Below are 22,543 nucleotides of genomic sequence, written 5' to 3' on the forward strand. Positions count from 1 at the left end.
AGTAGTAGTTTTGGGTGGGACATGGGTGGCACCAAAAGATAAACCTTATTCTGCAATAATGGAACAAAATGAAAATGTCTAGGGCCAAAATTAAGACTTTTTGGCTAGACCGGTTTCAATCATGACTAAGTGACCAAAATGAGCCCTAAATGACCAAATTACCACTAGAGGGATTAAGGCATGACCCCCTTTACTCCCCCAGTGGTCACTGACCCCCTCCCAACCAGCTAAGATGTGACAATGACATTACATACCAGGCTTTATGACAGGTTCAGATCTGATGATCATTCCTATTAGAGCAGCAAGCAGGTCCCAGGAGTAGCCTAGTGGTCAGTGCAATGGACTATAGAGAAGGGGACCTAGACTCATATCCCACTCTAACTAGTACACCTGGGTGTAAGGGGTAATGGTGAGATGTATACCTGGGACCTTTTATGTGAAGTCAACTGCAGTGCCCTCTTGGGTACCCCACTGCTCTACTGGGATATCTGTGTGGCCATTCTGCTAAGAATGCTGCCCCCCCCCCCCCCCAATACATCCCAATGGCTTGTTTTTGTGGTTCCCTTGAGCAATTGTTTTAAATGGTCCTAAAAAATAGACTTACGGAGCACAAAAACATCTAGCCAATGGCCATTTTTTAAACAAAAAGTTGGACATATTTCTTGGTTGAAAATGGTCATGTTCGCTACTGAATGTTTGGGTGTTTTTTGCAAAACGCCCCAAATTGGATTTAGACACCATATCGAAAATGCACTTTATAGATTCTTGTGTAAATTTTGTTGGAGGGGGGATGCAAAATTGAAAGTTTCCGTTTTGTGTGTGGAGTGAGGGAAGTGGAAGAGAGGTGGTTAGGGCTTATCAGATATTAGGCAATACAATATGACTTCTGCAGACGCTTAGGGGACTGGGTAATGCCAAGGGATACATACATTCCTTTGGAAGTTGAGAAAGCAATGATATAGCCCTGGCATCTAAACTATTTGTCACATGCCCCAAAATCAGTATTGCCACAAACACTTTCAGGCAAATCTATTGGTTAACTCCATTTGACTAGTTTAGCAGGATTTGGCTAGAACTTGGAAGTTTGATTCAAGATATACATACTTGTTACCAGTTGGGGGCAATGCACATTTTCCTCCAGGTTCAGGTAACCCATCTTTGATTAGACTAATTGACTTGGGGAACAAACAAACTTGGGGAACAATTTATAGATGAGTCAGGTAATATATTACCTTTCATAAATGTGTTTAATAGTGAGACAGTAACTATTGTGGATCCATTTGCCTATCATCAATTGAAACATTATGTCCAATCCTTGAAAAAACAAGGGCTTAATAAAAGGGTGGGTTTGAAATGTATGGAGTTATTTACAGTGGAGTGTTTCTAAACTTCATGAAAGGTTAGAACACCCTACCAAACGATTTTTCCATACTCTCTCAATTTTGGAGTGTGGATTTGGGAGTACCAGTGGAAAGTTTAAGCCTATCTTGTTTTTTGGCCATATGGTCCCCATATATTCAGACATTGTGGACCAGATTCTATATATCATGCCTAAAAATATGGTGCTGAAATGAAATTTGCCTAAGCACATTCTATACAGTATGTCTTAATATAGGCATACTTTATAGAATAAGCTTATTTCCACACAGTATGTAGAATACACCGAGCAGACATGACATCAGCTAACGCTAGGCGTGGCCATTTATACCAAGTAAAACTTGATGTAAATACCAGCGCTTAAGTTAGGTGCAGAGCAGATGCATTCTATAACCCTGTGCGTAGTTTTCTAGAATGCCCACTATTCACCCATTCCATGCTTATAGCCATGCCCCTTTTTGGCAGCGTGCATTAGCATTTATGTGTGCCGCTTTACAGAATATGATTCGTGGGTAGTACTACTACTACTAATCATTTCTATAGTGCTACTAGATGTATGCAGCACTGTATACTGGACATGAAGAGACGGTCCTTGCTTGACAGAGCTTAAAATCTAATTAGGACAGACAAACTGGACAAATAAGGGATTTTTTTATTTTATTTTTGTTACATTTGTACCCCGCACTTTCCCACTCATGGCAGGCTCAATGCGGCAGGCAATGGAGGGTTAAGTGAGTTGCCCAGAGTCACAAGGAGCTGCCAGTGCTGGGAATCGAACTCACTTCCTCAGTTCCCCAGGACCAAAGTCCACCACCCTAACCACTAGGCCACTAAGGAGGAATGATAAAACATGGGTACTGAACAGATAAGGGTTAGGAGTTAAAAGCAGCATCAAAAAGATGGGCTCTTAGCTTAGATTTGAAGACAGCCAGAGATGAAGCTTGACGTACTGGCTCAGGACGTCTATTCCAGACATATGGTGCAGCAAGATAAAAGGAATGGAGTGGAGAGAAGGGTGCAGACTAGAGAGATTTACCCAGTGAATGGAGTTCCCGGGTAGGAGTGTAGGGAGATATAAGAGTGCAGAAGTACTGAAGAGCTGCAGAGTGAATGCACTTGTAAGTCAATCAGAGGAGTTTGAACTGTATGTGGAAACAGGGAGTCAATGAAGTGGCTTGAGGAGAGGGCTAATATGAGCACAGTGACATTGGCGGAATATAAGTCATGCAGCAGAATTTTGAACAGATTGGAGAGAGATGGCTTAGTGAGAGACCTGTGAGAAGCAAGTTGCAATAGTCTAAGTGAGAAGTGGTAAGAGTATGGATAAGGGTTGTGGTAGTGTGCTTAGAATGGAATGGGCATATTTTGGTGATATTATAGAGAAAGAAACAACAGGTTTTAGCAGTCTGTTGACTATGTGCAGAGAAGGAAAGAGAGGAGTCGAAGATGACCCCCAAGGTTACGAGCTAATGAGACAGGAAGGATGAGAGTGTTATCCACAGAGATAGAGAATGTGGGAAGAGGAGAAGTTAGTTTAGGGGGGAAGATAACCTCAGTCTTGATCATGTTTAGTTTCAGATGTTAGTGAGATATCCAGGTGGGTATCGGTTAGGTTCCACTGGGGATGAGTGGGGATGGGTAACTCTCTAAATGGAGTTTTGAATGTAACTATTGAAATTATTAGTATAATTTATTGTGATGTAATTTTTATTTCCTAGTTCATTAACATACTGATTTGTTAAATATCTTTTTAAAAAATTATTGAACTGCTTTGGTACTTGTTTTTCTTATTGTATTATTTTATTGTTCAATAAAAAAAATTGTTTAAAGCTAGGAATCAACACATATATGTGCATGCATAAGTGCCAATCCCCAGCCATTTTCTACTTCCAGGAATACCTATATTACATTCAAAAAAGTAGGTCAGTAGGGTCAGTTTTTATTTGTGATATGACAGGGCAGCTTTATAAGTGCCACATGAGCTGTTCAATGCAGACATGCTGAAGAAGGGGCACGACAAAAGTCCTTACACCTTCATGCATTCCAAGGGTGTGAAATATAGACCTGCAATTTTTAAAATTTATACTAATGTTCAATAACTGTGGTCTTTAGGGGATAAATGTTGCCTGATATTTTTGTCATTCTACTAGCTGTAGTTAATATGATATCAGAAATGTGATTTTCAAATAGGTGTTCTTGGAGGATTTATTTGAGTGGAGCTAGAGTGGAATTGCATTTTATGTACATGTTTTATAAACAGAGGCCACACAGATCTACACAGAGCAGATGCAAAAAGAGAGCAGGTCAAAATCCAATATATAAAATGATGCCTTTATTTAAAAATACACATATATACCTAGAGCTTTGTTCCTTCACTCCCAGTCTTTTCAAGATATCCCTAAGAATATGTATAATTATTCCTAACAAACCAAAAATTGGATTGCATAACAAAACTATGATCTTAATGACATGGAAGAACACCAGAAGTGACTCTACCACCAAATCTTTAATATTGGATGATTTGCAGTGCATATGAGGAAGTAGACATTTACATTGCACCATAAGATAAGTTTTGGATTTGTCATCATCATGTTTTGAAAACATTACGTACATAAGTACATAACATAACAATTGCCATACTGGGAAAGACCAAAGGTCCATCAAGCCCAGCATCCTGTTTCCAACAGTGGCCAATCCAGGTCACAAATACCTGACAAGATCCCATTGAAAGTTTGAAACAGCTGTAAATATTTATTTAGTTATTTATGAGGATTTATTTACCACCTTTTTGAAGGAATACACTGAAGGCTGTGTACAGTAAGAATAAATCAATCATGAACAATAGACAATTACAGCAGTAAAAATATTCAAATAACAGTACAAAGTATTGCATAGTATACTACTTACAGTGTCAACACAATACATAATAGAATATTTAATTGACAGTGTAGGGTATAAGGAAAGATGGAATATATAGATAAGTAAGAGAGTAAGAGGAGTTAGAAAATTAGGTGACTAAAGAAAGTTGCACATGTGGTCAGAAAAATGGTTAACATAGGTAAAGAGAGTAAGAGGAGTTAGAGAATAAGGTGACTAATTTAAAGAAAGGTGCACTTGAGGTCAGAGAGATGGTTAAATATTATCACAGCTAGGGTAGGAGTGAATAAACATGTTCTCCTTTAGTATGTGCAGCCCATATCACTCTTTGTGTGTGTGTGAGTAAGACTAACAAGTTAGTTACTTCAGGGCCATGTCCTTTAAGGGGCTTGAAGATCAGACATAGCGATTTAAATTTAGCCCTTTATTGTACTAGTAGCCAGTGAAGATTTTGCAAAATGATGTGATGTGGTCACGTCACTTGCAACCTTCTATTAGTCTTGCTGCAGCATTCTGAATCAATTTAAGCTGGTACAGGCGCTTTGTAGTCAGACCGTTGTAGAGTGCAATTACAGTAATCCAGTTTTGATGTTATCGTGGCATGCACAACTGGGATAAGATTTACCTTCTCATTGTAAGGAGAGAGGCAGCATAGCTGTCACAAATAGTAGAAGCAGCACTTGAAGGTTTCGTGGATTTGGGGAATCAGAGTAAGTGTTGAATCTAACTGCATTCCAAGGTTCCTGACTTGTGATTTGAGGGGGAGTTCGTACATATCTAAAGAGATTTTAATGTCAGGTATGTATCCACTTGTGTTAGGGACCCAGAGAAGCTTGGTTTTACATGGGGTCAGGCAAAGTTTGTTGTGTTTAGCCTATTCTTGAATTGATGTTAGACAGGTGATCAGTTTATTCAGGGCTTTAGGTAAGTCAAGTTCAATTGGTATGCGTAGATGTAGAACTGAGTGTCCATTGACCGAATCAGCTCAGCTAGTGGCTTGAGGTAGATATTGAATAGAATAGGTAACAGTATCTATCCTTGTGGTACCCCAGTGCAAATGGTGGTGGTGAGTTGCTGCCAAACATCATGGATTGTTGCCTGTCTAATAGATAGAATCTGAACCAAGCAAGTACTGTTCCATTGATACCTGTTTCTGTCAATCATGCTAGCATGCTATCATGTTCCACAGTATCAAACACGGTTGAGAAATCTAGCAGTACTAACACCGAGGCAAATCCGCTGTTTCAGTTTCTGTGAAGATCATCTAGTAGGGATATGAGGACCGTTTCTGTTGCATAACCAGGTCTGAATCCAGATTGACATCGATCTAGCCAGTTTCTCTTTTCTAGCCAGTCACTGAGTTGAACACAGACTGATTGTTCTATAAGTTTCCCTAGAAATGGAATGTTGGATACTGGCCAGTAACTTTCAAGTTTGTCCTGGTCAAGGTTGTTTTTCTTTAGCAAAGGGTGAACCACTGCCCTTTTTAATGCTGTTGGTAGTTGCCCATTAGAAAGTAAGGTGTTCACAAATTTTTGTGGTGCCTTCTATGAGGCCCATACTTGCCTACTGCACTTTGATGGGCAGGGGGTCGAGGGAGCAGGTAGTTGGTTGAAGGTGTCTTATGATTTTGTGAAGGGTGTCCTCTGTCATTGGGTTAAAAGTGTCCCATCTGTCTCTGTCAGGAAGAGTTTGTGCACTCCTGGTTAACTGATTGGAGACTGGGTGGGATTGCCTGTAAATACTGGTGGAGACCTTTAATTTTGTTGGCGAAGTATGGAGCAAATCATTGCAGTTCAGTTTAGACCGGGCAGGCTGGTTCTGTTATGGGGGTTGCAGTAGGCTGTTTACTATACTGAACAACTGCTTGGTTGAATTGGCAGCCTGTGCAATGCATTGAGAGAAATATTGTTTTTTGGTTGCTGTTAAGGCTTGATGGTACTTTGTCATATGCTTCCTACAGTTTAGCCTGTCTTATTGAGATTTACGCCATCTCCTTTCCCATTTCTGCCCTTTGCATTTAAGGATCCGAAGTTCTGGAGAAAACCAAGGTGAGCGTTTGTTAGTGCGGCACAAGACCTTTTTTAGTGGTGCTGTTTTCTCTAAGGCCTTGACTAAGTGTGTATTCCAAATGTCAACTTGTTCTAGCACTGTAGTTGTCTTTCCACATGTGGATAGTCCAGGGCCTCTAGGAAATTCTTGACGATCAGCTTTTCTTTGTCTCTGATCTCCTTCCAAACTCTGGGAGGTGCCATTTGTTTCAGGTGGTCACTTAGGGAAAATGTAATTAGAAAATGGTCTGATAGGTGTGTTATTTCAATACTGTTATTCCAGAATTCTGGGATGTCAACCTCTTTGTAGAATACCAGGTCTAGAATGTGACCCTTTTCGTCGGTTGGAGAATTGATCACCTGTTTGAATCCTAGCTGTCATTGTGTCCAGAAAGGCAGCTGTGGTGGTATGTGTAGATTGAAATCTCCCATGATCACCATCTTTGGGTAATTCAGGGTCACTTGAGTAATCAAGTCTAGGCGTTCTTGCACAGATAATGTATTGTTATGATGTGCTCAGTATACCGTGAGCAGCCAGATTGGTTTCTCCTCTTCAACCTGGATTAAAAGAGATTCTGATTCATTTAGTTGGGGATGGATATTCTGCACAGGTTGATTGTATCTGGAATCAAGACTACTACCCTTCCACCCTGTCTACCTGGTTTTGATTGATGTTGGATGTTCATACCTGTTGGGCATATTTCAGCCAGTGGTAAACCCCCACTTTCATCTTGCCAGGTTTCACTTATTCCTAGGATGTCAAGATGCTGTTCATGTATGACATCATGGATCACTGAGGATGTCTTTGCTGCTGATCTGGCATTCACCAGTCTTCTAGTTCCCAAGGGTGGTCTGGGAGTGCTGGGGGTAGCTTTGGTGTGGCAATGAGGTTATGTAGGTGTTTGACCTCTTGCACTTTTGCCTTCTCTTTGGTTGGTGGAAATTATAGTTTCCTTTCTCACACGCCACTGGGATCCCCGAGGTCTCTTGGTCTGCTGGACCAAGGCACATTCTTTGTGTCAGAAGCTAGTTAGGCAAAATTTCACTGGGTGGCACTGCATCCACCCTGTGGATCAGCAATCTTACTAGTTGGCAATGCAAGGTAAGGGCTTTAAATAATCTAAGAGAACAGAACTTTTTTTTTTTTTAAGTTGTAAATTCAGGCCAGCTCTGGGAGATCAAAGGCTTCCAGCAATAGAGAAGCAAATTAATGTGCTTAGCACTTCTATTTGAATTTCTTTGGAAAGTTAATGCAGAGGAGGTTGATAATTAACTTTAGTTTTAAGGAATCTAACAATTTTTGGAAATAGTTATGTAGTTAAAATAAAACTTTAACTCATGTATTGTAGGTATGCACTTTATAGTTTCTTGTTCTGATTTCCTTGGATGGTCCAGTTGATGCAGGTTGCTATAGGCTTTATCTTTGTTGTCCAGGAGGAGGGTTAGATGTAAATATAGATTCAGCTCCAATCACAGGGCATGAGGAGAGTTATTTGTAATATGAAGGGAAAATAAAAGTTTCCTTTCTCCAGCCAAAATAATTGAAAGAAGTTCAATGTAAAATTGAGGACTGGTGCCTCAACACAGACTGAGCAGAAGTCAGTAAAAGACAGTTTATTCTACTTAGACTTCATGTGTGTAATGATGGGATGGTAGGTGGCTCTCTGTTGAGGGTACCTGGGTCTGAGCACATATCACACATTTAACAAATGAGTTTTTGGATTGGGTAAAAACAGATGTATTTACCAAATTTGGTTTGTTAGGAATAATTATTCATAATTATAAAGATTGGGATTTATAAAGTTTTTCCCCAATTTTTGTATTTTTAATGAATATGTATGAGAGACATTAGCATTTCTGCTGTCTCTATAGTATGCAGATCCCTCCCATGCATATTCATTAGGGATATCCTGAAAAGCTAACCTATTGGTGGCCTTTATGGATTGTGAGGTATTTAATAGAATTCAAACAAAATAAAACATGGAAAAGAAAATAAGATGATACCTTTTTTATTGGACATAACCTAATGCATTTCTTGATTAGCTTTCGAAGCTTGCCCTTCTTCGTCAGATCAGAAATAAGCAAATGTGGTAGATGACAGTATATATAAGTAAAACATCCAAGCATTTCATTGACAGTCTAACAGGGTGGGGGTGGGAAGGAGGTATGCATGGGAACATCAAAGCATTTCAGAGATAGTCTAGCAGGATGGGGGTGGATAGGTGAGAGGAGGGTGATAAACTTAGCAATACAACTTTATTGTTTATAATGGGCTAGAAAACCCAGATCTTCGTTAAGTCCTGTCTGTTGGGTGTCAAAATATTCAATCATTCTGATTTCAAAGGTCTTACGTTCCTGTATTGTTTTAAAGTTAACTTTCAGGATTCTTACTATGAAGTCACTGGTACAGTGATCTGGTTTTGTAAAATGCTGACCCACAGGGGTGGGAACCAGGCTGGCACCAGCATTCTTCATGTGATGTCTATGTAGATTAAATCTTGTCTTTAGCATCTGGCCTGTTTCTCCAATATAGCATCCTTCGTTACATTTTTTACACTGAATGATATATACCACATTGGAAGATTAGCATGTGAAGTATTCCTTTATGTTGAATATTTTTCCTTTGTGAATGACTGTGGGGTCCTGTGAGATGTTTTGGCATAGCTTGCAGCTGGATATATTGCAAGGATGTGTGCCTTTCTCTTCTTTTTCAGTCTGTGTTGGAAGTTTACTTCTGATTAGCTTGTGTTTCAAGTTGGGTGGCTGTCGGAAGGCCAGCATTGGTGGGGCTGGGAATATCTCTTTCAGTAATTCATCATCTTGGAGTAGAGGCTGAAGATCTTTTATGATTTTTCTTAATTTTTCCAGCTCTGTATGTCACTATAAGGGGGATTCTATCTTTCACTTTTTTTTCTTATTTCCAATCTGACGAAGAAGGGCAACCTTCGAAAGCTAATCAAGAAATGTATTAAGTTATGTCCAATAAAAAAGGTATCATCTTATTTTCTTTTCCATATTTTCTTTTGTTTGATTTCTATTGAATACCTTTAAAAGTGGACTAACACGGCTACCACACCTGTCTACTCAAGATGGATTGTGAGTGAAGGCCACTGACCTAGAATACACACACACATTTGCTCCTTAAGAGCAGGAGTCAATTTTATTTTATTTTTTTATAACTGGCATTGGTTTGTAAGTTATATTAATAAAATAGGTATCTTTTTGGACATAGGAGCTTCCTGTTATGAAATTATTCCCCACTATATTGTTATTGTGTTGTTTCATGTACGTTTACCTGCAACTACTTTATGCTTGTTTTATAGTCAGAAAAAGAATCCAAAACACAGTTTAAAAATTTCTTGTCTCTCTTTGACTTTTCTACAGCTGATGTCAATTTAGATCTGTCAAGACCTTTGAAAGCAAACCTGAGCTTTGTCAAATTGGATCAGATAAGTTGTTTTCTGAAGAAGATCCTGACCCCAATTGAGTCTGAAATCAGTGTGGAGACTTCGCCCTCATCCAATACAGTTTCAAACAATGATGAAATACCAGCATCAAATTGTAGCAATAGAAGAGAATCTGGCTCAACTCTGCGTGGTGAAGGAGTTCAGAAAGATTCTGCCCAAGACAACATGTGGTTAGCAATTTCTTACTTTCAGAAGATTTCCATCCACACTGCTCAGATGGTTGTATCCATGGAAACTATACCACACCCTGACAAACCATGTCTTTTGGTATCATTAGCTAACCTACAAGGAAGCCTCATTGTTCAGGCTGGACATAAAACTCCAGGTATGTTGCCAAAACAATTTCTTAATATTAAAATATAGTGTGCCTAAACAGCTGTGCTCAGAAAGTTGTGATCATTTGGCTAACCTATCAAGGGGTTCCATTTTCTAAGTACAGTAGTATAGAAAATCTTAGAACTGTTTTTAATGAACTTGATTCAGTTGTCACACATCCCATAACACATACTATGTACATCCCAATTTGGAACAATTCAAAATTAACAATTGTTGCATAAATTGGAATACTTGAAAAAAAGCTGGTATATGGACTCTCAATGATGTTATAAAAGATCATTCTTGGCTACCTTTTGCCCAAATAAGTATAAAATATGGTCTTAAAAGTTCTCAATACTACAAATGGGTTCAACTCAAACACTGTGTAACTAACTCCGTAGATATAAAAAAAATTAACTACTGATTACCCTTTTTGTTGGCAACTTTGCAAGTCTTTTATGACTTCCAAAAAAGTCGCATCTAAATGGTACAAAATACTACAGTTAGCTAAATTCAAAGAACCTACTAATACCATGCAATCATGGGAATGCGATCTAAATGCCCAACTAGATGAAAAAACTTGGGAAAAATTTTGGTTTAAAATTACTCATACCACCAAATCAGCGTCCATTTCACAATCTATGTTCTACTTAGCACACAGAGCCCTATGGAGTCCTGCTAAACTCGCCAAATTGAACACAATAAAACCAAAAAACAGTGCGAATAAATGCTGGACCTGTGAAAAAGATGTTGGAAATCTTAAACATATCATCTATTCTTGCCCATATATTCAAGAATATTGGAATTCTGTATGGGACACAATGAGGCATATTTTCAAAGCACTTAGCCTTCCAAAGTTCCATAGAAACCTATGGAACTTTGGAAGGCTAAGTGCTTTGAAAATATGCCTCAATATCTTCCACCTTGAATATTCAAGATGTTTTATCATATAATATAGTTATATGTGGATCACTAATGTTACAATCATCAGTAGACAAATATCAAGCACAATTACTGGATTTAATGTTACATCAAGCCCTTAGAACACTTTTCTTTTGTTGGAAAGATCTTGACAAAGTAACTTATTTATCATGGTGGAATTCTGTGTGTATTTTAGCTAAATATGAATATGCTGCGGCTGAAAAACATAACTCACTTGTTAAGTACAACAAAATATGGTCTCCTTTACTAAACTCACTACGTAATAACCTTTGTCAGAATTGAAATTATGTATTACTCCTGTGACTTATGATTATGATCTTTTATCGAAATAATCCCGGACTTGCCCTAACTTGAACATGTATGCTGATGCTTGTTACTGTTAACTTGTTAAGCTGGCTAATTGCTTTATTTTAGCCATTTGTTATCATTTATAAAACACAACAAAAATATTGGAACTAAGTACAGTAGTATAGAGTTTGAATGAAACATTAGGTTAGTCCTTTATTCCCCAGACTTTTTATTGCCAAGAGCTTAACAGTACAACCAATCCAGTAACCAAAGAAGTATGCAAACATTGTACATGCCTTCCATATTACAATAAAGGCTATCATCGTTTAAAGTCAAAGATGCTATAGTCATGTAAAATCTATTATTAAGGGGGTCTTTTACTTAGACGCACTGGCGTTTTTAGTGCGCGTTAGAAATAGACGCACGCTAAAGATGCCCGTAGGAATACATTGGCGTCTTTAGCGTTTAGCGAGCGCCTATTTTTAGCATGCGCTAAAAATGCCAGCGCACCTTAGTAAAACACCCCCTCAGTCTCATAATCCATTCCACATATTATTATATCTCATTTCCCCAATACAGTACTCAAATTCCCCACATACCCTTGGTGCTTAAAAATATCTAATCCCCCCAAACCTCCCTAACCCCCCTTCCTCACTCTCCTATCTGGGAATAGGAGCCAACCTAAAAGCAGAAACCTGACTAAATATGAAATACCCAGCCCCATGGGGGTCAGGATATCACTACCAATAAGAAAGGTGCTCATTTTCAAAATAAAAAAAACATCATAAGGTGGTAGATGGATATTTTTCTCTCAAAAACGTCCAAGTTTCGATTTTTGACATTGCAATTTTAGACATTTTTCTCCACAGTTCATCCAGATTTCAAGGGGGTGTGTTGGGTGAATGTTTAGGGTGGGACATGGGCGGCACCAAAAGACAGACATTTTTCTGCAATAATGACACAAAAAAAACCATCTATGGCCAAATTTAAGATGTTTTTAGCTAGACCTGTTTCAGTCACAAATAAGTGACCAAAAGGTACACCAAATGACCACTGAAAGGATTAAGGCATGAACCCCTTACTCCTCCAGTGGTCACTGACCCCCTCCCAGCTCACTAAGATGTACCAGTGACCGTACATACTAGCTGTATGACAGCTTCATATATGATGGCCATTCTTGTTACAGCAGCAGGCAGGTCCCAGGTCTAGCCTTGTGTTCGGTGCAATGGATTGTAGAGAAGGGGACCCAAGCCCATATCTCTAACTGGTACACTTGTGTTGGAATGTGTGAGCTCTCTAAAAATCACTAAATACCTACTCTGCCTACATATACCGCCTTGAGTGAATTCCTTAAAAAAGGCAGTAAATAAATCCTAATAAATAAATAAACATAGGTGATACCTGAAAGCTGGAGGGCTACGAGAATGGTATGGGATTTGCGTTACAAGACGTATGAGGAGAGACTTGCTGAACTAAACATGTATACTCTGGAGGAAAGGAGAAACAGGGGTGATATGATACAGACGTTCAAATATTTGAAAGGTATTAATCCGCAAACAAACCTTTTCCGGAGATGCGAAGGCGGTAGAATGAGAGGACATGAAATGAGATTGAAGGGGGGCAGACTCAAGAAAAATGTCAGGAAGTATTTTTTCACGGAGAGAGTAGTGGATGCTTGGAATGCCTTCCCGCGGGATGTGGTGGAAATGAAAACGGTAACGGAATTCAAACAAGCGTGGGATAAGCATAAAGGAATCCTGTGCAGAAGGAATGGATCCTCAGGAGCTTAGTCGAGATCGGGAGGCGGGGCTGGTGGTTGGGAAGCGGGGCTAGTGCTGGGCAGACATATACGGTCTGTGCCAGAGCCGGTGGTGGGAGGCAGGGATAGTGCTGGGCAGACTTATACGGTCTGTGCCAGAGCCGGTGGTGGGAGGCAGGGATAGTGCTGGGCAGACTTATACGGTCTGTGCCAGAGCCGGTGGTGGGAGGCAGGGATAGTGCGGGGCAGACTTATACGGTCTGTGCCCTGAAGAACACAGGTACAAATCAAAGTAGGGTATACACAAAAAGTAGCACATATGAGTTGTCTTGTTGGGCAGACTGGATGGACCATACAGGTCTTTTTCTGCCATCATCTACTATGTTACTATTGTAGTGTACAGTGAGGTACAGTAGGTTTTTCTCTGTTCCTGGAGGGCTTACCATACACTAAAAGGGGGTTATGGTGAGGTGTACCTGGGACCTAATATGTGAGTCCACTGCAGTGGCCCGTAGACTTCCCCACTGCTCTGCTGGGATGTCTGTGTGGCCAGTCTATTAAGAATGATGGCCCCCATACATCCCAGTGGCTGTTTTTTGGGTGTGGTTTTTTTTTTCCAAAATGGTCCCAAAAGAAAAGCAAACTGAGCACAAAATGTTTAGAAAAAGGAGATTTTTGAACCAAAAAGACATTTTTCAGGTTTGAAAATGGCTGTGTTCGCCACTCGATTTTTTAATGTTTTTAGCAAAACATCCTAAATCGGACTTAGACATTTTATCTAAAATGCTCCTCAAAATGAAATATAGTAAAATAACAGCTACCATCCTATACAATAGGAGCCCATTTTTGCTGATAACTATCAATTCTATATCATGCTTCAGATATAGCCTTCTCATATGTTCACTGTCTTTGCACTACTACCGTCCACATACCAGTGGCGTAGCCACAGGTGGGCCTGGGTGGGCCAGGGCCCACCCACTTAGGGCTCAGGCCCATCCAACAGTTGCACATGGTAATGAAAATGCTGCTCTCCACAATACTGGCACCTTCGCATGCTCAGTTTTCAGCGCATGCTTGCTGCAGACTACCAAGTTGGAGGCTGGAGAGAAGCATTTTCCCACCAGCTGAGAGATTTTTTTGGTGTGGGGGTGGGGGAGAGAACATTTGGTGCCCACCCATTTCTTGCCTAGGCCCACCCAAAATCTGCTGTCTGGCTACGCCCCTGCCACATACCAAAAGTTGGAGCTGCCAATTCCTTTTAATTATGTTCGATGTCATTTAGCTGCTACACATAAAGTATAGTTCAGATCTGGGTAGTCCTCCCGCTTAGTCTCCCCTAGACCATATCCCAAGAGACACCATTACTAGTCATCCCTCTGGCCCACCTCTGTCCAAGTAGCAATTTGAGACCAAACAACTCCAAAAGTTATGATTCTTCCCACATTCCCACCAAAGATATTCAGTTGACATCTACGATGACATCTCCACCAACATAAACCCTCCCCTCCATCTCCTGCCTGCTTCCCATATATGAGAGTCCAGTATACATGATTTATCAAAGCATATTGCATTTGATTATAGTTAATCTCTGATTAGAAAAACACATGATTATATATCTGTTCCCATTCCTGAATCTTAAATTTTTCTTCCTTAGCATATGCAGCAGATGAATCCAAGAACTGGTGGGTTGTGTCCATCTACCAGCAGGTGGAGAAAGAGATAACAAAGCTGAAGGTAGTGATACCAGACAGCCAGCTCCTCCTTCACCTCAGTGCATCTCTATCTCCAGCATGTGGTGGAAGGTGCTTCAGCAGCTCCTGGATTTGTCTGTTGGGGATACTCCTGGGTCCTGTGGGCCAGTTGAGTTTAAGGGTGTCTGGCTGGTGGTGCCGACTTTGGAGGCATACTCAGTCTTCTTGGGTCCCTGCTTCACCCTTTCCCACCTTGCTTCCCGGTCTTTAGAGCTCTAGCCTTCCTCTCCAGTTAAAAAACAAAACAAAACAAGAGAGCTCCTTTGCCTTCATTCAGTGTTTAAAAAAAAAACAAACAAACCCAGAAGAAACAGAAGATTTCTGACAGGACCGGGCAGTACAGGGTTTCCCTGTCTTAGTGCTACTACTACTACTACTACTTATAATTTCTATAGCACTACTAGACGTATGCAGCGCTGTACACTTGAACATGAAGAGACAGTCCCTGCTCGACAGAGTTTACAATCTAATTAGGACAGACAAGCAGGACAAACAAGAGATAAGGTAATATTAAGGTGAGGATGATAAAATAAGGGTTCTGAACAAGTGAATAAGGGTTAGGAGTTAAAAGCAGCATCAAAAAGGTGGGCTTTTAGCTTAAATTTGAAGACGGCCACAGATGGAGCTTGACGTACCAGCTCAGGAAGTCTATTCCAGGCATATGGTGCAGCAAGATAAAAGGAACGGAGTCTGGAGTTAGCGGTGGAGGAGAAGGGTACAGATAAGAGAGATTTACCCAGTGAACGGAGTTCCCGGGGAGGAATGTAGGGAGAGATGAGAGTGGAGAGGTACTGAGGAGCTGCAGAGTGAATGCACTTATAGGTCAATAAAAGGAGTTTGAACTGTATGCGGAAACGGATAGGAAGCCAGTGAAGTGACTTGAGGAGAGGGCTAATATGAGCATAACGACCCTGGCAGAATATTAGTCGTGCAGCAGAATTTTGAACAGATTGAAGAGGAGAGGATAGCTAAGTGGGAGACCTGTGAGAAGCAAGTTGCAATAGTCTAAGCGAGAGGTGATAAGAGCGTGGATGAGAGTTCTGGTAGTGTGCTCAGAAAGGAAAGGGCGAATTTTGCTGATATTATAGAGAAAGAAACGACAGGTTTTAGCAGTCTGTTGAATATGTGCAGAGAAGGAGAGGGAGGAGTTGAAGATGACCCCAAGGTTACGAGCTGATGAGACAGGTTTTAGCAGTCTGTTGAATATGTGCAGAAAAGGAGAGGGAGGAGTCGAAGATGACCCCAAGGTTATGAGCTGATGAGACAGGAAGGATGAGAGTGTTATCCACAGAAATAGAGAATGGGGGAGGAGGAGAGGTTGGTTTAGGGGGAAAGATAATAAGCTCAGTCTTGATCATGTTTAGTTTCAGATTGCGCTGAGACATCCAGGCAGCAATGTCAGACAGGCAGGCTGATACTTTGGCCTGGATTTCAGCTGAGATTTCTGGTGTGGAGAAGTAGATCTGGGAGTCATCAGCGTAAAGATGATACTGAAAACCATGGGATGAGATCAGAGTACCAAGTGAAGAAGTATAGATGGAGAAGAGAAGAGGTCCCAGGACTGATCCCTGAAGTACACTAACTGACAGTGGGATAGAAGTAGAAGAGGATCCACTAGAGTATACACTAAAGGTATGCTGGGAGAGATAAGAAGAAAACCAGGAAAGAACAGAGCCCTGAAATCCAAGTGAGGACAGCGTATCAAGGAGCAGGCTGTGATCAGCAGTGTCAAAAGCAGCAGATAGATTGAGAAGGATGAGGATAGAATAGAGACCTTTGGATCTGGCTAGGAACAGATCATTGGAGACTTTAGCAAGTGTTGTTTCAGTTGAATGAAGGGGGCGAAAGCCAGATTGAAGTGGATCAAGAATAGCTTGAGATGAAAGAAAGTCAGGGCAACGGCGGTGAACAGCATGTTCAAGTATCTTGGATACTTGAACGTGCTGTGCTTTCAATCTGTGTGCCGATTAGGCAGCAGGCTGCTGCATCTGTGGAACTCTGCTTCTCCGACGAAGACACCTGCTGTTCAGTGAGTCCCTGCCTTTCTCTTTTCGGCGCGGGGCTACCGTGCTTTAATGTGGGCGACGCTGGCATTTGAAAGCTGTTCTTGCTGCGGTAGCAGATGCTCCGCAGCTGGACTCTGTGTGGTGGAACGCTGGGGAGGGAAGTGTTGAAGTTCCCCGTGCAGCCTTTTCCCGCACTAAAATGGCGGGAACACGCGTCTTTTTGCTGGCACGGCCTTCTCTTTTCTCCTGATATCAGCTCTGATCCTTTCCCGCCCTGCGGCCTTGATGTGGGGGGGGAAGGGTGGCTTCTCCTAAAGGACCTTGTGTTCCATTAGAGACTGCTAGTACAGGAGATTCCCCTTTATTTGCTCCAGCGTTTGGTTTCCTTTACCAAAATCACGGTTTAGTCAGAAACTGTTTGCATGTAGCTGGGGCAGTGGCACAAATTCTTCTCAAACTGCCCCCACTATGCAAGGGAATCCAAGGGAAGAACAGAATTACTTTAAGCTGTTTCTATATCTTCTGAGCAGGATCTCCTGCTCTGGGGCCCTTAATTTGAACCTATCTTCTTAAGAGAGCTTGGCCTCAGTAGCCCTTTTCATGATTGGGGGAGTTTTTATGCCCATCTCAGGCAGATGGGTTCTGGAGGGCTAAATTTTCCAGAAGGAATCTGATGGTCCTGCGATGTGCCTTGTTTTTCTCGGGATGCTCATCAGCCACTGGGGACTTCTCAGGGGCGGGGGATTTCTGACTCCCCCCCCCCCCCCCCCCCCGAGCTCATTGTGCTGCTCTGTATGCCTATATGTTGCAGAAGTCTGGTAGGGGAACTGGCAGTTCCTTTTTAGTTCAGCCTTTGGAGTTTTCTGGCTTGTTCCCTGTCTCAGTCTCTCTGATGGACCCTGCCTCGAAGAGGGGATGTTTTCTCTCCAGCTCAGCAGTAGGGTACATTTCTCCCCTGTCTTCTTCTATTTGGAGGGAGTCTTTTCAGGGCAGTCCCTTTCTGCACAAAGGCAGCAAGAATCACCTGAGCTGGAAAGCCATGTTTGCCTATGTGGGTACATTGATAGCAATCGGCCTCACTATCTGTGGTGAGTTTAGAGTTTCTTAAGAGGTCCTGTGTTGGCTAAGGCTGTTCCTGGTGTGAGAAACAGTGAACAGCTTCAGAGCAGGGCTCCTTGTATGTTGGGCCGCTGAAAGTAGGGTTACCATATTTTGAACTCGGAAAAAGAGGACATGTCACGCCCCCCTGCCCCGCCCCTGCCCCACCTACACCATGCCCCTTTCGCATTCTCACCCCACCCTTTCTCACTCTCACCCCGCCCCCTGTCACATATTCCCCTCCCCCCATCACCTCCCCTCCCCCGGGTCACATATTCCCCTCCCATGCCCCCCTGTCACCTCCCCTCCCCCAGGTCACATATTCCCCCCCCCCCATCACCTCCCCTCCCCTTACTTACTATCTACTGCCCTAGTGGTCTAGTGACCTCTTCGGGGCAGGAAAAAGCCCCCTCTTTCCTGCCTGGAGCGCTGCCCTTGCCCTGCATCCTGTTGCTGTGTCGGTCTCAGGATTCAAAATGGCCGCCGAGAGTTGAAGTCGGACTGGAGAGCCCTTTGCCTCCTCCTTCTGTCTCCGGGGTGGTGGATGGCACCGGTGATGGTGTAGCCGATCTCCCTCCTGGATCTGCTTTTGGTGCTGTTCATCTTTTAGCCTTTCAGGACACACTGCAGGCCAGGTGGTGCTTGTGCCGTCTCCCCCGCCTGGACCTGCTTTTGGTGCTGTTCATCTTCTAGCACTTCAGGACACGTTGCGGGCTAGGCGGTGCTTCTGTCACCAGAGAAGATGAGGCGGGTCTGCTTCTTGAACAGAGTGGGACTCGAAGTCAGACTGTGGCCATCAGGGCGTGTCGCCCCCAAGGAGTGGGCAGAGGACCTTGTGTTCTGTTTCTACGCGGCCCACTTTGCGGGATTTTTCTATGGTGAGTTCTCTTTTCTGCTGGCTTCTGGTCTCGGTAGAATGGTTATTCCACACCAGTGCTTCTCCAACATGGCCTCAGGTAGAGAGCTCTGTAAGTAGATCTGATGGCATTCTGGCTGGACACCCAGGTGCCTTCTTTCTTCTGTCATCGGAGAGCGGGTGATTCGGCAGGACTGGTTGTTCTATCGCTTCCTTAGCTGGAGGACGTTCTTCGATAGTGTTTCCTCCATGGCCTCTCTGCAGTCAAGTTCTTTTTGGATCGCTCTCCACCGGGGTTGAGTCATTCTGGTAGCTCCGGATTAGCCATGGCGCCCTTGGTATGTGGATATAGTGAGGCTCTCCTGGTGGTGCCTTCATTTTGGATCCACTTGACTCCGGGCTCTTCCTTCTGGGTCCACTCCCAAGTTGATGATCCCTCTCGCTTTGGTCTTACGGCCTGGTTTTTTGAGAGGCCGACTCTGAGGAACAGAGTTCTTTGGACGCTATGTGGGGTTAAATGGGCAGTATTCACAATGGAGAAGGGTAGTTAGTGGGGTTCCTCAGGGGTCTGTGCTAGGACCGCTGCTTTTTAATATATTTATAAATGATTTAGAGATGGGAGTAACTAGCGAGGTAATTAAATTTGATGATGACACAAAGTTATTCAAAGTTGTTAAATCGCGACAGGATTGTGAAAAATTACAAGAGGACCTTACGAGACTGGGAGGCTAAATGGCAGATGACGTTTAATGTGAGAAAGTGCAAGGTGATGCATGTGGGAAAAAAGAACCCGAATTATAGCTACATCATGCAAGGTTCCACGTTAGGAATTACGGACCAAGAAAGGGATCTGGGTGTCGTCGTCGATAATACACTGAAACCTTCTGCTCAGTGTGCTGCTGCGGCTAGGAAAGTGAATAAAATGTTGGGTATTATTAGGAAAGGAATGGAAAACAGGTGTGAGGATGTTATAATGCCGTTGTATCGCTCCATGGTGCGACCGCACCTTGAGTATTGTGTTCAATTCTGGTCGCCGCATCTCAAGAAAGATATAGTAGAATTGGAAAAGGTGCAGAGAAGGGCGACTAAAATGATAGCGGGGATGTGACGACTTCCCTATGAAGAAAGATAAAGGAGGCTAGGGCTATTCAGCTTGGAGAAGAGACGGCTGAGGGGAGACATGATAGAGGTATATAAAATAATGAGTGGAGTGGAACAGGTGGATGTGAAGCGTCTGTTCACGCTTTCCAAAAATACTAGGACTAGGGGGCATGCGATGAAACTACAGTGTAATAAATTTAAAACAAATCAGAGAAAATTTTTCTTCTCCCAACGTGTAATTAAACTCTGGAATTCGTTGCCGGAGAAAGTGGTGAAGGCGGTTAGCTTAGCAGAGTTTAAAAAGGGGTTGGACGGTTTTCTAAAGGACAAGTCCATTAACCACTACTAAATGGACTTGGGAAAAGTCCACAATTCCAGGAATAACATGTATAGAATGTTTGTACGTTTGGGAAGCTTGCCAGGTGCCCTTGGCCTGGATTGGCCGCTGTCGTGGACAGGATGCTGGGCTCGATGGACCCTTGGTCTTTTCCCAGTATGGCATTACTTATGTACTGTTCTGTTACGATCTTGTATGTGGTCCATGGTCCACTGCAACCGCGTATTCTCAGGTGTTGAGGATTTTTTGAGGCTGGTTGCGGCCCACGCTTTGTCTTCATTGCGGGCGTCTGTTCCTCAGCGATTGAGTTCTTTCTGCAGGATGGGTTGCAGAAGGGCCTAGCCTGGCCTTGCACTCAGAGGTGGTACATTTCTTGCAGAGTGCTTTGCTTTTCCACTGCTGCGACTTCTTCTCCCTGAAACCTTGTTCGTATTCTCCGAGTCTAGCTTGGGGCTCCTTGTCTACCAAGCATTGCTTTGGACTCCTTTTGTTCCTTTGCAGAATGCTTCACTTAGGAACTTACAAGCAGTGTTCTTAGTCGCCAATTCTTTGGCACGCATCGTTTTGAATTTTTAGCACAGCTATGCCGAGCTGTTTTTTCTGCAGTTTGCTGAGTCTGGAATGACCTTGCTTTCGGTTCCTTCTTTCTTTTCCGACTGTGGTTTGGCTTTTCTTTTTCAGCCTTTCTTCCCTGTTTTTGGGAGGGGGATTTTTCACGCAGAATACACGGCGCTTCGTCTTCTGGATGTTCAGAGGGCTCTCCGGTATTTGCAGATGTTGAATGTTTTTCAGCATTCAGATCTTCTCTTTGTCTTTGTCGCTGGTTCTTGCTATGGGACGGCAGCCTCTGGTCTGATATGATTTTTTTCTCGTTGGATTGCATATACTTTGTGGATTTTTTTGGAAAGGTTGTGTCCCGCTGGTGGCATTCCAAGCTCGTTTCACAAGTTTGCTATCTATTTCTTGGGCGGAACGGGTGTGCTTTCACTATTCAGAAGCTGCCTTTGCAGCGGCGGTTCTGTTTCAGGGAGCGGCAAATTCCCACCCTACTTAGGGATTGCTTTGGTACATCCCACCAGTTCTTGGATTCATCTGCTGCATACGCTATGGAAGGTAAAATTATGCCTTACCTGCTGATCATTTTCTTTCCTTTAGTACCAGCAAATGAATCCAGGATCCTGCCCTTGGTCTTTAGTTTCCAAAAAAAAAGGAGATGAGTAAAGAGAACAGAAACCACTGAAGAGGACTCTATCACAGTCGTGGTTTCTCTTAAGTCATACTGACAAGTTTCTGTTTTGTATGGTTGGTGAGGAAGGGTTCCTGGTTTCTTGTCTGGATCTGCTTAGTGATGAGACATGTACTGAGGTGAAGGAGGAGCTGGCCGACTGGTATCACTGCCTTCAGCTTTGTAATCTCTATCTCCACCTGCTGGTAGATGGACACAACCCACCAGTTCTTGGATTCATCTGCTGCTACTAAAGGAAAGAAAATTATTAGCAGGTAAGTCATAATTTTACCTTCCAATCAATATTCCCATGCTAATTCATGCGCCCATTCTTTGTTTTGTTCCCTTGTCTTATTTAGAATGTATTTTGGACAATAATTTTCTGTTATAACCCTGTTTAAACAGAGCAGTCTCAATGGGCTGTACTGACCAAAAAAATTGACATTAAAAAATTATGCAATTGAAAGTACAGATAATTGGCACTTTTCTATTCACTAGATCTTGTAACTGAGCATGGACAAAAAAGTGACCTTCAGGAATGAGATCTAAGTCATCCAACTCCTCTCTGTGCCCTAAAGAGAAATAGAAAATATCCTCCCTGCACTTCTACATCAAACTTTACTCCCCCCAAAAAATCCATCAGCAGTGACAGTTTTCATATGACTCTTTTCACAATAGCTGCACACATGGCTCACTAATGCTTATCATCAGTTCTTGTAATATGCAGTCTCGTTTTTTACTTTTTTCCCCGTTTTTTTAAAAAATGATTGAAATTAACTTTATTTCTCATAGAAGAATCATCTCTTAACATATTAATTTAAAAAAATCTTCAAAATTTAATATAGATCAAATCTATAATGGAGATTAAGAGCCAGCTAGTAACATGCAGGTCCATTCCCTGAAGCAGTATATCCAAAACATGGCTCATGTCCGCAGATGGTCCAAGATTAACAAGATAAGTGTTCACTATCGAATTTTGAAGATTTGAGATATAAAGTTAATTTAAAAACCATTTTTCTAAAATACAGGCATTGCAGGTGATACAGAATGCTGCTGCTTGATTGTTGATGGGAGTGTCTCGGTTTGAACATAT

General features: G+C 42.2%; 1 long non-coding RNA gene across 1 annotated transcript; it reads right to left on the bottom strand.

The window, feature by feature from the left end:
* Positions 1-422: 422 nt before the first annotated feature.
* Positions 423-13,670, bottom strand: LOC115459213. The gene is made up of 3 exons (XR_003940219.1): positions 13,594-13,670; positions 3,734-3,739; positions 423-446 (listed from the first exon to the last, which is right to left on the bottom strand). It is a non-coding gene; the product is annotated as an uncharacterized LOC115459213 (long non-coding RNA).
* Between the last annotated feature and the right edge of the window lie 8,873 nt (positions 13,671-22,543).

The sequence above is a fragment of the Microcaecilia unicolor genome, unplaced genomic scaffold, assembly GCF_901765095.1.
Source record: "Microcaecilia unicolor unplaced genomic scaffold, aMicUni1.1, whole genome shotgun sequence".
Taxonomy (NCBI): Eukaryota; Metazoa; Chordata; class Amphibia; order Gymnophiona; family Siphonopidae; genus Microcaecilia; species Microcaecilia unicolor.